Raw genomic sequence first — 15,596 nt, forward strand, 5'->3', positions numbered from 1 at the left:
GGCTTTGAAACACGTTCTCTGACTTAAAGTTTGATGGCATTTCCATGTGGCACAGTACCAGCCACAGTAATTAATCACCAGGAAACAGTTGTCTGTTACTGAAATAAATAGTAGGTAGGCTAGTACAGTAATCACAATAGTTTGGCCTGTAAAGTTGGTGGTTAATTGATCATGGGATCCCTGGGACTCTAAGACATGTGTAGGCTTGTAAAGCCTTGCTTGATTTATGAGACCCCAAACAAACAAACAAATGTAAAACTAGAAATGAAGGTGTGATTCGGGGCATATTAGTGATGGTCATGGTCACTTGATACCCAGATATGAATTAATTCACAAATGCTTGTGGACAGATCCTAAGACTTGGAAATAATTATATATTGTATAAGTTTTCTTTTATGCATTCTCAAAGAGATCTATAGCTACTTGCTAAAAAAGAAAAGAAAAAAAGAAAAGAAAAGAAAAGAAAAGAAAAAAACCCTCTGAATTGGGGAAATAAATATCAAGAAACTGTGGGGATTATTGATCATTGATTTTGAATTATGTGAATCCTTTAAGACACAGAAAGCCACCAGGGAGGCTTTTAGTGGGTCAGGGGTTAAGTGGAGTTTGGACGAAAGCCTGTCTCACAGTGGGTCCCAATGTCCATGTACATTGTTATTCCATAGTTATTTCTTTGGTTCCTGAAGGAATCGTTGTAAAGACAAACTTGGCTGCTGGCAAATTCCCCACCATAACTCTAACAAAAGGATCGAAGGCAACTGGGGGGCAGGGGGCAAACATAAGACTATTATAAATGTCTAATATAAGCAGTACTGCATCCCAAGGTGAACTTCAACAGACATTAGCACCCCATCCAAAGATGTAAAATACTCAGAGATGTCTATTTTATTTCCAAACAAGTCACCTCTTTCTCCATGGAGAAGATGAAAGGTTCTAGGAGACTATTATAAACCAATCAGGTGGTGATTGAAATTATACATATTGTTCTAGATGAAGTCTTTCTGGTAAAATAAATCATCACTACCCAACATCTGCTATGCAACTATTTTTCTGGAAAATGGTTTTCTGAAACTATTCTAATAAACAGAGAATTTCAGAAGTAATCCACTTTCACCCGGAAGGCTTAGCAGTACACATTGGCCATTTTACCTCAGAACAATGCAACTCTTCCACTGACTACTGTAATTTAAGCCATGATCATCTCATCAGTCCACCCTACTCTGGTCCCCTATATTAATAATATCTTGAATTAGTACATGCCCTTGATATCTGGCTTGGAAGATTGTATTTTCCCAAAAAGTCTGCAGCAATATCTCCAGCCCCACCTACTTTTCTTCTAATGGGATTCTGACACTCTTCCCACTTAGAGATGGGATCTATGTTCCCTTCCCTGAAGCTGGGTGGGATTTTCTAGCTGCTTCAACCAGAAGTGGTACTAGGTGACCTATTAGGCTAGGTCATAAAATATGAAATGATTTCCATTCTACTCAGTAGAATAAAATGCCTTCACCTTCAATATAACCTGAAGACCTCTGTGCTATAAGGAAATGGAGAGATAACACAGACAGACAGTGGGCTGCATGAAGAGAGAGTTGCCTGGCCCTCCTCCAGCTGCTTCACTACCCAATCTGTTCCAATTCTAGCCAGAATCAAACTGCAACTACATGAGAGATCCTGAGCCAGAACTGCCCAGCCAAACTTTTCTCACATTTGTGACTCACCAAAAGCTTGAAAAACAATGAAATGATTGTTGTTGTTTGAAGTCACGAAGTTTTGGGGTGATTTGTTACATAACAATAGGCTCTAACGCCTGGGAAGATATATTCCTGTCCAGGGTGGAATATAAACCCAATGAAAATTTATGTGCCTGTCATCTCAGAGAAATTTCTGGTTACTCCTGTAGTACATGTAGGACATGTTAGGATATTACATCCAAAGTGAAAGACAAGTTTGCAAAACTCCCACCACTTAAGGAAGGAACTTTGGGGATTTTGAAAGCAACAATTTATCACATTTGGGAGCAACTAAACCAGGCTGCGTTGTAAGCAGCTTTACTCCTTGGACGCTATATCATAGCGAATCTAACATTGTTCGAAATTCACTATGATAGATTGGGATACTCTAGGGATCTTATGGGAAGACCCATTAGGAGAATCACAGTGCAAGTCCCTTGAGTTTTGGAGCAGAACTGTACTTTTCTAAGAAAATATTTGTTCTTTTTTACAGAAAATTCTTGGTTTGCTGTTGGGCCCTAGAGATACCAAGTGACCATGCAAATTGAGTTTCTATCATAAGCAAGGTATTATATGACCCACTGAGCCATAAATGTGGGTAGCTGATCATCATCAATTGTAAAATTAAGTTTGAGTAGGTGTTGAGGGCACCAGTATGTTGCAAGATCCAGTGGTTCATAGTGTTGGTGCCTCTATTTTTGCTTCATTACTCGCCTCTCCCTCACCCTAAACCTATGACCACATGGGAACTGAGGAGAATATTCAAGCCTGTTTTAGAGATAGTTCCATGCAATATGTTAAAATCAGTCCAAAGTGGGATACTGAAGTTTTTTTATTAAAAAAAATTTTTTAATGTTTATTTACTTTTGAGAGAGAGACAGAAACAGAGACAGAAGCATGAGCGGGGGTGCAGAGGCAGAAAAGAGATACAGAATCTGAAGCAGGCTTTGGGCTCTGAGCTGTCAGCACAGAGCCCAATGCAGGGCTCAAACTCACAGACCATGAGATCGTGACCTGAGCTGAAGTCAGAGGCTTAACCGACTGAACCACCCAGGTGCCCCAGGGATATTGCAGTTTTTTACGTTATTTGAGGGACATCCCCCAAGAATGCCTAAGAAGGGAAATTCTCCCAGTGGTTGGAATTTCAAGTGATAACGTCTATTTGTCCACTTTGCTTACAAAGGGAGATGGCCAGAGATGTGGAGATATATAGATTCATGGAAAGTTATTAGTGATTCTGTGGGATGGCCTGAAATACGTAAGAAAGAAGACTGAAAGACTGGTGATAAGGAGGCCTAAAAAAAAGTAAGTCAGAGGAAGTCTCGGAAGTGACCTAGAGTGTGAAAGTGTTCATGTTCCATGTGAATTCTCTAGGAAGGTATTCCAAGGAGCCCTTGAGACCATTTCAGATGGTCTACAAATTCCAAACTACATCAAAATAAGACGGGCGTTTCCAATTTTCACTTACGATCTTTCATGACTGTAGGGTGGAATTTTCCAGAAGCTACATGATATGTTATATTTCAATGAATTGACTATAAAATCAGTCAGGAGACCCCAGCTGTCATCTGGTAGGCTAGATATTAAGAAGACTTGCAAAAATGTAAAATAATGCCATGCTTGCCAGTTGCTACTTTAGTTTTCACAAAAATGTTATTTGTGTTTATATACAATGATATTACTGTTACTTTGAAATGAATTAAATATACTGCAAAATTCCTCAATTTTAATTTCTAATATATATCATTCATACAAATAAGACTCTTTGAAATTCACAATAGTTTTTTGGGGGTAATGAAAGGGTTCTGAGACCAAAGTTTTAAGAATCACTCTCTTAGTCGGGGCGCCTGGGTGGCGCAGTCGGTTGAGCGTCCGACTTCAGCCAGGTCACAATCTCTCGGTCCGGGAGTTCGAGCCCCGCGTCAGGCTCTGGGCTGATGGCTCAGAGCCTGGAGCCTGTTTCCGATTCTGTGTCTCCCTCTCTCTCTGCCCCTCCCCCGTTCATGCTCTGTCTCTCTCTGTCCCAAAAATAAATAAACGTTGAAAAAAAAAAAATCACTCTCTTAGTCTATCACTTGCTTTGTTATATGTTCTCACACTTTCTCATCCACTTTCCTAAGCATTTGTCCACTGAATCACATTCTAACCACTTCTCCAGCATATCAAGGCCATTTGAATCTGGATCTTTATGACGCGAGCTTCACTATTTCTCTTTGTCCCATTTGGTCACTCTATAAAACAATCCCTATTTTACTTGATAGCATCTTGATGAAAATATCTTATTACCCTTGACACAGATCGATTATGGCTGCAAATCCACTGACAATTATTCTTCATCATGGTTCACCAAATGGTGAACCATCAATCCCACACATCTGTGGTCTAGACCACATTTACCCACTTTGTTACTGATCTGGTCTTCTGAGACAAAATCAAAACCCACAGCAAAGTCATATTGGCTACATTAGATTGCAATCTTTTAATATTTCAGGTTTTTCCTTCTAGTCTGCAAGGTTCCTGGCAGGACTCCCACTCCAAATTCTTTCTTTTCTGTGCTGGGTAGCAGCAGGAACATGTATCAAGTTCTTTTACCCTTCCAGCTGCTGCTTTCTGCTGGACCCTCTACAGTCTCCTTTGGGCACATCCAGTTCAGAGGTCAGCAAACTGTTCACCAGTAATTTGTAAATGGGTTTCGGGTGATCTGTCTCCTAGCCTTCTAGCTGTTGCCTTTCCAGGACTTCCCCCTTAATTTCAAGAGGAAATTTATAATTGAAGCACTTCATGAGAACGCTACTTTCTACTAGAGTTCTAACCATCTGTGCCTCACAGGGAAGGGAGTGTCCTTGGGAGAGAAGTTGTATAAACGTGGCTCTCGCTCAGTGCAGCTCCTTTTGTCATGTCCCCTTCCTCCCACCTGCGGTCTACATCTGCTTTAGAGACTCTCTGTGTCATGAAATGTTTTTTGGGTTTTTTTAACAGAATTTATAATAATTATCTGTATGGAGGTTAGTTCATTACAAGATAAGCCACCAGTATCAGAAGACCATTTAATTTAAAACCAGCATTTTTTTTGCAGTTTTTAAGAGTAGTTTTTAAGTTTTAACGGTAGTATAAATTTATTTATATATCAAATTCCGTAGACTAAGAGAACAAATGAATAAAAGGTACTTCGTTTTAAAATTTATAATCAAATGGAAATTGTAACTTCAAGTCACTATTAATCTGGGGCTCCTGGGTGGCTCAGTCAGGCTTCGGCTCAGGTCATGATCTTGTGCTCTGTGAGTTTGAGCCCTGTGTGGGGCTCTGACCTGACAGCTCAGAGCCTAGAGCCTGCTCCAGATTCTGTGTCTGCCTCTTTGTCTCTGCCCCTCCCCCACTCACACTCTGTCCTTCATTCTCAAAAAAAAACCCATTAAAGTCATTAGTAATCATTTTGCTAACTCCCTCTTATACACACACACACACACACACACACACACGCACACATGCACACACATACACACACGTTCTTATCTTGAAGACAGTTATCTATTTCTATGAGGACTCTATTGGATAATTAATAATGGATAGTGCTTCTTGTGGGAAAGTAAGTAATTGTTGAAGGGAATTCCAACTCTTACTTTATTCTGAGCACACAAGCTGCTTTTAGGACTGTGATAGTTTGATTTCGTGCGTCAACTCATCTAGGCTGTGGTGTCCAGTTCTTGGTCAAACACCAATACAGATGTTGCTATAAAAATGTTTTTTAAGTGTGATTAGCATTTACAATCAGAAAGCTTTTAGTAAAGCAGATTACCCTCCATATAGTGGGTGGGCCTCACCCAAACAGTTGAAGGCCTTATGAGCAAGTCTGAGGTTTTAGGAAGAAAAATTTTTGTATTAAAACTGCAACATAGAAACTCTACCTGAGTTTTCAGCTTGATGGTCTGCCCTAAAGATTTCAAACTCAAAGCTGCAACATCAATTCTAAAATGAAATCTGCAGCTAGCTGGCCTGACCTAACCAGTTTTAGACTTGCCAGTCTCCAAAGTCCTGTAAGCCAGTTCCTTAAAATCTCTCTATGTATGTACAGTTGACCCTTGAACAACTTGGGGGTGAGGAGTGCCAACCTCCTGTACAGTCAAAAATCTGTGTATAACTTTCGAGTCCCTCAAAACTTAAGTAATAAGAGACTGCTACTGACCAGCTTTACTGATAACCTAAGCAGATGATTTACACGTATTTTATATGTTATCTGTATTATATACCGTATTCTTACAATAAAGGAAGCTAGAGAAAAGAAAATCAGAAGGAAAAGAAAATACATTTACAGTACTGTACAAAATCCACATATAAGTGGATCTATGCAGTTCGAACCTGTATTGTTCAAGGGTTAGCTGTATATCATGTTGTTTGTTTCCCTGGATAACTCTGACACAAGAATACTTAGCAACTTGTATTATTTTTCAGAAACTGATATCTTATGCTCATTTTTGCCAAATTTTAAAATGTTTCATCCGGATTTCTAGAATGCCTTTCAACTTATATTGGCTCTGTGATTACCTTTGGTGAATGTTCTCACATTGTGAACCTTTTTTTTTTTTTTCAACGTTTATTTTATTTTTGGGACAGAGAGAGACAGAGCATGAACGGGGGAGGGGCAGAGAGAGAGGGAGACACAGAATCGGAAACAGGCTCCAGGCTCTGAGCCATCAGCCCAGAGCCCGACGCGGGGCTCGAACTCACGGACCGCGAGATCGTGACCTGGCTGAAGTTGGACGCTTAACCGACTGCGCCACCCAGGCACCCCACATTGTGAACCTTTGAGAGAATTAAGATAAACGGAAGGATTTAAAGAATACTTTTTTGTTACTTAGCAATTAAATAATTTTATATTAAAAGGATAATTTCAAGATATAAAAGGAATTAATGAATTTAACATTAATTTCCACGAGTCAAAGGAAACACACCAATGTTACCCTTACAAAAACGTTCTAAATTATCCATGAACCAGTTTGATTGTTTGTTCTGAAGTTTAAAAAAATGTGTTCAGAAAGGCTGAAATGATTGTATGCTAATTTGAAGAGCTGGATTGTACAAGACATGACTTGGAAATTCCCTTTTTTGATGTCCTGCAGGAGTTAGATTCCATTCTATGTGCCTTGTTCTTCAAACCTCTGACTTCAGACTGTCGTTGAGCAGGAATATGGCTTGTGGTTTTCCTCAAATCATTCTTGGGCTCCAGACAAGGTGCTGGACCTTTGAGCAAACAGGTTCTAGCAATAATAGCTAGGGAAAGACAAAGCTGTGAGTGACAAAGGTGATTCACACGTGTCATCTCCCCACTCTGTCTTCTCCATTTTGTTACCTTTCATCCCAGATCCAACATCTCCTTCAAGCCCAGTCAGTTTGCCTTTAAAAACCAGACAAAATAGAAATCAAAGAAGGTGACTTGGATTCAATTTTCTGTCATTTCCTTTTCTTGTTTTACCAAGCTTTTCTTTTTTATTTATAAGATATAAAGTTGTTGAATTATTTGCAAGAAACAACGAGATTTTGAATTTAAGCCTGGAGTTCAATAATACCAGTGGCATTGTGTCTCATGCTTAAATGTATGGTAGAAAGAGAAAACTCCCATTAACTCAAAATGACTGATCTGACCATACCAACTCATATGACTGTAGCGTGTGGCCGAATTTCACATTGACTTCCAGTCTGGGCTGATAACACCTGGTCTTTTTACCACTGAGTATTCATTTCATAGGTATTGCACAGATCGTTGCTTATAGGTAAATTTAAGGCATGTGAGTTTATGTCTGTGCATGAAAACCAAGAAAAGTGAAATAGAGCCTTTCACCTTTTTAAAAAATTACATTAAATTAAATTAAATTAAATTAAATTAAATTAAATTAAATTAAATTTTATTTTATTTTGGGGCACCTGGGTGGCTCAGTCAGTTGAGCATCTGACTTCCGCTCAGGTCATGATCTCGTGGCTTGTGAGTTCGAGCCCTGCATCAGGCTCTGTGCTGATAGCTCGGAGCCTGGAGCCTGCTTCAGATTCTGTGTCTCCCTCTCTTTCTGCCCCTAAGCCACTCACATTCTGTCTCTCTCCCTCTCAAAAATAAATAAACGTTAAAAAATGTGTTTTTTAATGTTTATTGTATTTATTTTGAGAGAGAGGGCATGTGAGAAGAGGAGGGCAGAGGGAGAGGGGGAGAGAGAGAGAGAGAGAGAGAGAGAGAGAGAGAACCTGAAGCCCAGCAGTGCAGATCCAATGCCGGACTCCATCTCATGACTGAGATCATGACCTGAGCTGAAATCAAGAGTCGGATACTTAACTGACTGAGCCACCCTGACTGAGCATCCCAAAACTTACTACCTTTTCAAGAGAGGTTCTACACTATTTGAATTTGAGGATCCCTGCAATGCATTTCTTGAGAAGAGAATATTCATTTATTAGTAGGCAGACTACCCCACAAGCGTATACATAAAGCCCATGGACTCTCTGTGCTCGGGCATGGAGTGGAGGCATTGTGGCCTGTCTGGTGAGAAACGGGGGCACAGCATTCCTCTTGGGAACAATAGTCCCAACGGCTATTACCTGAGATGTTCCCTCCGTTGTGTTTCTCTGGAAGAGACAGTGCATTCTGATCTTTTATTTCCTATCAAAGGTGGAAAGATTGAGAGTCATTCTTTACTGCTTGAATGGAGAATTGCACAAATGTTTCTTTGCCAGGGAAAAGCAAGCAGAAAATGAGCACAGCTGGGCCACACTTGCCCAGAGTGCAAAGTGGGCTATGGGGAGGCCAGGAAGGCTTTGGAAAACAGCCACATGTGCAGCACCACTAATTACAATCCAAGGGTAATTATGGCTGGGTTTTCTGAAGCTGGAGAATGTATTTTACCTGTTTCCTGTTTTTCAACAGCCTGTCTGCTTCTTCACAGAAGTTAATTCACCGGAGTCACCACTAAAAGTACAATAAAGCTTTCAAGAAATCTGAGATCAGGTCTATTTATGGCTTGTTAAGCAGTAAAGATTTTTCTGTGTTCATGTGAAGGCATGCTTTCTGTTGATGGCCATTTTATAAGACGAGTCTTATGCCAAATGACACGAAGCAAGGGAAAAGGCTGTTGGCTTTTCATCTGTCATTTCCTAGCACATCCCCAGGGTCTAGGTGCAAGACTTAAGAAGGGCCAGCTCCCCACTGTGGAAGCTGACACGTTATGACTCCAGTGCTGGTAGGACACAGGCTATTTGGGGTTATGGAAACTGGAGCACTGAGGACTGGTTCTCCACATTCTAAAGCAATGCTCCCACAGCACCTTCTTTAAGGGCTGAAGGTGGTGGACATCAACAGTAGGGTACAGCAGAAAACCCTGAGGGAAATCATCATGAGCACATTCAGAGTACTCCAGACATTCTCAGATTACTTGGGGAAGTCTTTGCAGATAGCCTATAGTTATATAGGGGAGCCTGTAATCATGTAGGCCAGCAGACTCTATAGATTCATGTCAGTGTGATCGCAATTAAACTTGTAGTTTGGGTGGCCTGGGGACATTGGAGCTACATATATTAATAAAATTGATGAACATTTACTTTTTCCCATTATTTTACTCCGATGATATTGAGTGAACAATCCCTCTATTGCCTTGTAACTTAATGTCACTCATTACTGTTTATACATTAACCAAACACACTCAATTGAATAATCTTACACTTGATTTATTTCTATTTATTTTTTCACCATTAGAAGCTTTCACATTTCTTTCTATTTCTCTAGCACATATGAAGAGTTATTTATGAACATAGTAAAACAAAGAAAGCCTATTCAAGTAGGCCTGTAAAAAAGTACTAGTCATAGTAATGACTTCTTTGAGTATATTTGTTATACTCTTTGGGGGAAATAGGAAAATAATTAAAATAACTTGCATTTGTTTTACAGTTCATGTTTCACAGCCTTTCATAGTTTAGATATTAGCTTATCTTTCTCAAACTGAAATCTGGGTAAGGCAGATATTATTCTCGTTTTTATTAATAAGAGGCATACAGTAGCTTGATTGCCATTCTGGGCAAGATAGATACTGAACAAGTCCAGGTCTTAAAACCAGGGTGTAAGAGAACCAGTTTGTGTCATTCAAGAAATACTGTCTTTCTAGAACTATGTGTTCCAAGTATTGTTCTGGGTGTGAGATACCCCATAGTGAACAAACTGGACTAGAATTCCTGTGTTCATGAAGCTTATATTCTAGGGGGTAAGATTCAGACTATGAACAAACAGATAAGTAAAATATACAGTGTGGGAGGTAGTGATATGTGCCATGGAAAAAATGAAGTAGAACTAGGGGGACAATGTGAGTTTGTGTGTGTGTATCTGTGTGCCCATGTGTGTGTCCGTGTGTGTGTGTGTGTGTGTGTTGGGGAAAGGGCTTGGTGTTTTAAGCAGGTTTCACTGAAAGACAAGAGAGTGAGCCATGTTGGTATTGTAGGAAGAACATTCCAGGCAGATGGACTAGCCAGTGCAAAGCCCCAGACTCGCCTGGTATGTTGCATGAATGTCATGGCGGTTAGCCTGGACAGAGTGAGATTGGGAGGGAAAGAGATGAGCTCACAGAGGTATGCAGAGGCCGTTAAAGTTTGATTTCCAACTCCTCAATGGCATATGTTTTTCAAGATGACATTTTCTTTGCTTTTGCAAGGGAGTTTGTGTACCCTAGGTGGAACGTGGGTTATTTCCCACTGGAAAGAGGCAGCAAAGTTGATTTTGATCTCAGCAGCTATCCAAGGAAGAGCTGAACTGAGGCATCCTGATTCACCTGCAGCAACAACAAAAAAACCTGTGGAAACCATTAGCAACCACTTTAGGGTGGGAGCGGGACAGCAGGGGGAGCCAGTGACCCTCAGCCAGCCAGTGGCATTAGGGCAGGGGCCAGAGCATCCTTTCTCAGGGAAAACAAACACCAGAAATGATGCTGCCCTTCTCAAAGCCTTGCTGCTGGGCAAAGTAGGGTGCTGTGCTGGCACCCAAGCTGGAGCTTAGCCCAACGCCTGTGGTGGCCCAGCCCTAGGCAGAGGGGAGGAGACAGTAGACAGGAAGGAGCGGTGAAGCATGCCCACTGGCTCCCTCAGGGCTTTCTCTAGGAAAAACCAAGGTGCCTCAATTTAAAATGCAAATATTTTCCGGATAGTTCTCCATTAACCCACTCTCTGCCGCAACAATATTCAAAGCGTGGTGCTAGATGAGCAGGCTCAGTGTTAGCTGAGAATGTTAGAAAAGTGTGCAGGCCCCATCCCCGATGTGCTGAATCAAAACCTTTTGCAGGGCAGGTAGAAATCTGCATTTTTTTGTCTAGCCCTCAGGTGCTTCTGATGGAGGGTGAAGGCTTAGAGTCGGTAGCATGCAGGACAAAAGCCAAAGTGGCAGGGCAGTGGGCATTCAAAGACCTCCCCACCTGGACTCGGCCTCCATCTCCAGCCACATCCCATCACTCTCGGGGTCAGCTAACTCCAGCAGCACCGACCCCTCCGCCTAGGGTTATTTAGGCTTACACCAATTCCATCAGTGTTGGCTCTTTCTTCTTTGCCAGGAGGCTTTTGCTTCAAGTCCTGTTGGTGAAATCAGACTCAATAGTCCAGACCTAGCTAACGCAGTTCCACCTTGGCACCCCCACCCCTCGAGGTTCATCAACAGCAGCCCCCTTCATAACCACTTTCCCTGAAGTGTAAGAGCTAATTACCTATGGGTCTTCCTTCCTTTCCAGATCAGACTCTCCATGAGGACTGGGGCCATAAGTGTGGGTTGTATCACAGTACCTGGGCCACAGTGACTTGAAAGCCTGCTTTTTGTGCTATTGTTGAGTAAATGAAAAATAATTAAGCCACCATCCTCCCTAAATATTTGAGCAGATGGGTGTGGCCACTCTTGCATGAGACAGCCAGGGGCCTGCTGAGGGGAAAAGATTTGGTCTAAACAATGTGACGCTCTCTAGGGAAGATGGGTTTTAAAGGAGAGCCCTGGGCTCTTGTTAGAAGGGGAACCTAGGAGGATGCTGTATTCCCAGAAGGAGACAGAAAGGCAGAAGTCTGATCTGAAAATGGAGGTCAGGGAGCCCCCAAAGCAATGTTGCTCCAAATTGTTAAGCAGGCAATTGTGCATAATAGTCAGCACTATGGGGGAGGCGGGGCTTCCGTTGGCCAAAGCTTAGACTAGAACCTGTTCTCCATAATTAGTCGTGTGACCTGAACATGTAATTTAGCTCTTCTGAAACTCAGGTTCCTTTTAAAAGTGGGATGTAATATGTAAAGTGGGAATAATTACAGTACCTAATAATAGGAACTAACATTTATTGAGTGTTCCTATAGGCTATCTCTCTCAATCTTTACAGCCACTCTATGACATTGTAATTTGGACCTCCCATGTCATAGCACAAAGAAGCTCACTGACTTGCCTGCAGTCATATGGGGAGGTGAAAGGTGGGAGTGTGAACTTGAGTCTATTTGACTCTGGGGCCTGAGATCTTTGTCCTTATGCTATAGCACCTCCTGTAGGGTCTGTGAGATAATATATGTAAAGCACCCAGCAAGTGACTAAATTATAGTTACAATTTTTCTGGGACCAAGCTGGCTTCAGGATGTAGGAGAAATAATCCCAGAATGTGGGAAAGAACTTTGGGGCCAGCACCAAACCTCTCCGTGTTTCCATGTCCTTCCCTTGGCTGCAAGAAGGATGTTCTAACACTGTTACATGTGCCCATTAACCTTTCCTCACCTGAAATTAACCATCCTTATTTGCAGAAAGGAAATTGCTATTTCAGTAAATGGCCTTAATCCAATTGTTAAGGGTGCCGTTTCAAACACAGTATTCGCTTCTGCTGAAAAATTTGGGAGCCTCCCTCTCTATACACCTTTGGAGAAAACACGTGAGTGGAGTGGCATCGTCTCCTGGTCTTTTATGCTTCTAGGAGTGGAATTAAATATTACCTTCCTTGTTTTACTTTTTAAAAATGTTTTTTATTATTTATTAATTTTTGAGGGAGAGAGAGAGAGAGAGCAAGCAGGGGTGGGGCAGAGAGAGAAAGGGGGAGAGAGAGAGAGAGAGAGAGAGAGAGAGAGAATCCAAAGCAGGCTCCTGGCTCCAAGCTGTCAGTGCAGAGCCCCATGCAGGGCTGGAACTCACCAGCCATGAGATCATGATCTGAGCCAAAATTGAACACTTAACTGACTGAGCCACCCAGGCACCCCAGAATACTACCTTTCTAAAGAGTTCTGGCAGGCTTCTGACATTAAGATAGTGCAAAAACACTTTGTGATCTTAAAAGAATGGCCTCTATTAAGAGACAAAAAACAAACACATCTCACTAGAAATGTTTTCTCTGGACTGCCAAGGATAGACGGTTCATAGGACTGAGGAAACTGCCCAGTCTCGAGGTCTTGGAGAGTATTACTGAACAGAAAGCCAGGATAACATCCCGTCTGTGATTACGGGAAGGGAAACCCTTCCCAGTTGATTTTGTTGAGAGCTCCTTGTCCCATACACCTTCCCTTAGAGCCACAGGAAGGGAGACAGGAGCAACTATGAAGCTATTGGCAAGTTCAGAATCATGAAGTGACCTTGCTATCCAAGGCCACAGTGTTGTCTCCATTTCCTCAATGGCTCCATTTTAACAGCTCGACTTTGGCTTGACTTTCCACCTGGTGTTCCGTGAGCTTGTTACACAGCCAGGTGTGGGCCTGCCCTACCACAGGCCTGGGGAAGTGATTGTGCACTGGAAGAGTGGGCCTGTTATGAATTGAGTTGCGTCCTTCAACATTGAAGTCCTCACCCCAGTACCTGCGAATCTGACCTTATCTGGAAATAGGCTCTTTGTGTAATCAATTTGAGATCAATTCAATAGGACTGGTATCTTTGTAGGAGAGGAAAATGGAGACAGGCACAGAGAGGAGCACCTCACATAAAGACACTGCTGCACAGAAGGAAGGCAGCTCAGCGAGGAAGGGCTGCTGCCCACCAAGGAACACCTACCTGGGGCCATAAGGGGCCGAAGGGGCCGGGCCAGATCCTGCCCTAGAGGCTTCACAGGAGGCATGGCGCTGCCGATACCTTAATCTCACACTTCCAGTCTCCGGAAGGAGAAGAGAAGGCATTTCTGTCGTTTAAGGACACCCGGGTGGTGGCACTTCGTTCGGCAGCCCAGGGAACTAATAGAACGAATACAGGGTCCCATTCTAAAGGCAACAGGAAGCCGGGGCCTGGGCTCTCTGGGAGCGAATGGTGCCCTCAGCAAGCTTCGTAGCCTCCTTCAGATGTCAGGCTGAGGACGGTCAGGAAGAAGTCTTGTGGAGCTCCTGGCAGGTGCTAATACCAGGGAGGGTCTTTCCTACCACACAGTGGACAGAATTGCTGTACTGCTGAGACCTATCTCAGGATCCAGCCTAGAAGATATCCCAGCATAAATGTCACCTCTCTGAGCCTGGGCTGCTGGCTGTCATGCTTCAGGATGCAGGCCACCTCTCTACTCCTCCCCTGGTCTAGAGAACATGTCAGCATGGACCACAGGATGCCAGAGAGGCAGCCTGGCCAGTTCCCTTGACAACCTTATGATGTAATGCTTTCAACTACTTCCTGGCTGCAGGTCTAATGAGATTCTAGACACTGCCGGCTCCTCCCAGCCTGGGAGGCAAGCAGCTGAAGTGAGAGCCGTAGAGCTCACTTTTAATGATCCTTTTCAGTGATATCTATAGGATGCATTTGCATTAGCAATGAGAGGGGAGTCTGACCGTCACCGAGCCGCATGGGATTTTTGCCCAGGAGACCCAAGATTATTGCTGGCAGATCGGCGTTTGCTGTGGGCGCCCCCAGTGTGGCTCAGCTGCTGCAAGGCTTTCCTCATTCTCCTTGTTATGCTTTAGTTCGGATTCCCTGCAGCAGTTCAATAGTAAAGAATGAACACGACCCTCAGTAAAATGGATTTCTGGGAACTTCGGCACCCAAACTGAAGCCTGAGTATATCAGAGAATTATCCCAAGGGATTTCTTAACAAAGCAGTTTCTCTTTGTCTCCAACCATTTGTATTCTAGAAGTCTTCAGGGTTTTGAAAGTATGTTTTTAAAAAGCAAAGGCGCTGGAGCAAAGTCAACATCAGCACATTGCATACACGGCTTCCCCTGTGCTTTCTGGTGCTTTCTCTCTAGTCCTCAGGAAGAGGACCCCCAGGCCACATCCTGATTAGCCAGAGAGCAGAACAGGGACGGCTTTCTCCATCTACTGCTGCACTCTGACAGATGCTGGAAGTGGGTGCACATTCAGTTCCGAGTGTGAGAAATTTTATTTGTTTGTCCCTTTCAATGACTAAGTGGCCATTCATCGCCTAACAGCAGACAGGAGACGGGATGAGCAGGAAGACCCCACGTGCTGTGTCTCTCCAGCATGGCATTAGTGTCAGTTGCAATAAATCCGGCAGACAGAGCCGGAGAAGTGAAAGCCAGGCCTCCCTCTCCAGGGTTTACGCGACGTGAGAGCCAGGGGGCCTTCTGAGCGGAGAGGAACCATTTTGTGAGGATTCTTTTATCTGCTCAGATGGGCAAGGAGTTCTGATAGACACAGTCTGATAACAGACTGTGGCTGACAGTCCAGATGTCTAGGGTCAGAGGCTCCATATCATCCTTGAAAGCCATACTGGGTGTCAAAGCCAGGGAATCCTTTGTTAAGAAGCTCTCGGGCCCGGAGGGCATTTTCTGGATGGTGGTAGGGAACGTCGTGCCAAGTGGTTCAAAAATCTCCTCAAACATATGGATACTATTTTCCAATGCGAAGCCAACTTTATGGCGGCAACAGATTCCTAATTCCTACTGCTGTTCTGCCCCTTGGGTTATGCCTTTGAGATG

General features: G+C 43.0%; 1 long non-coding RNA gene across 1 annotated transcript; it reads right to left on the bottom strand.

Annotated features, from left to right (window-relative positions):
• Nucleotides 1-6,722: 6,722 nt before the first annotated feature.
• Nucleotides 6,723-14,792, bottom strand: LOC147584827 (uncharacterized). The gene is made up of 5 exons (XR_015253705.1): nucleotides 13,735-14,792; nucleotides 11,165-11,318; nucleotides 8,316-8,376; nucleotides 7,081-7,125; nucleotides 6,723-7,001 (listed from the first exon to the last, which is right to left on the bottom strand). It is a non-coding gene; the product is annotated as an uncharacterized LOC147584827 (long non-coding RNA).
• Nucleotides 14,793-15,596: the final 804 nt, after the last annotated feature.

Source organism: Puma concolor, chromosome A1 (assembly GCF_028749965.1).
Source record: "Puma concolor isolate L17-30 chromosome A1, mPumCon1.1.hap2, whole genome shotgun sequence".
NCBI lineage: Eukaryota > Metazoa > Chordata > Mammalia > Carnivora > Felidae > Puma > Puma concolor.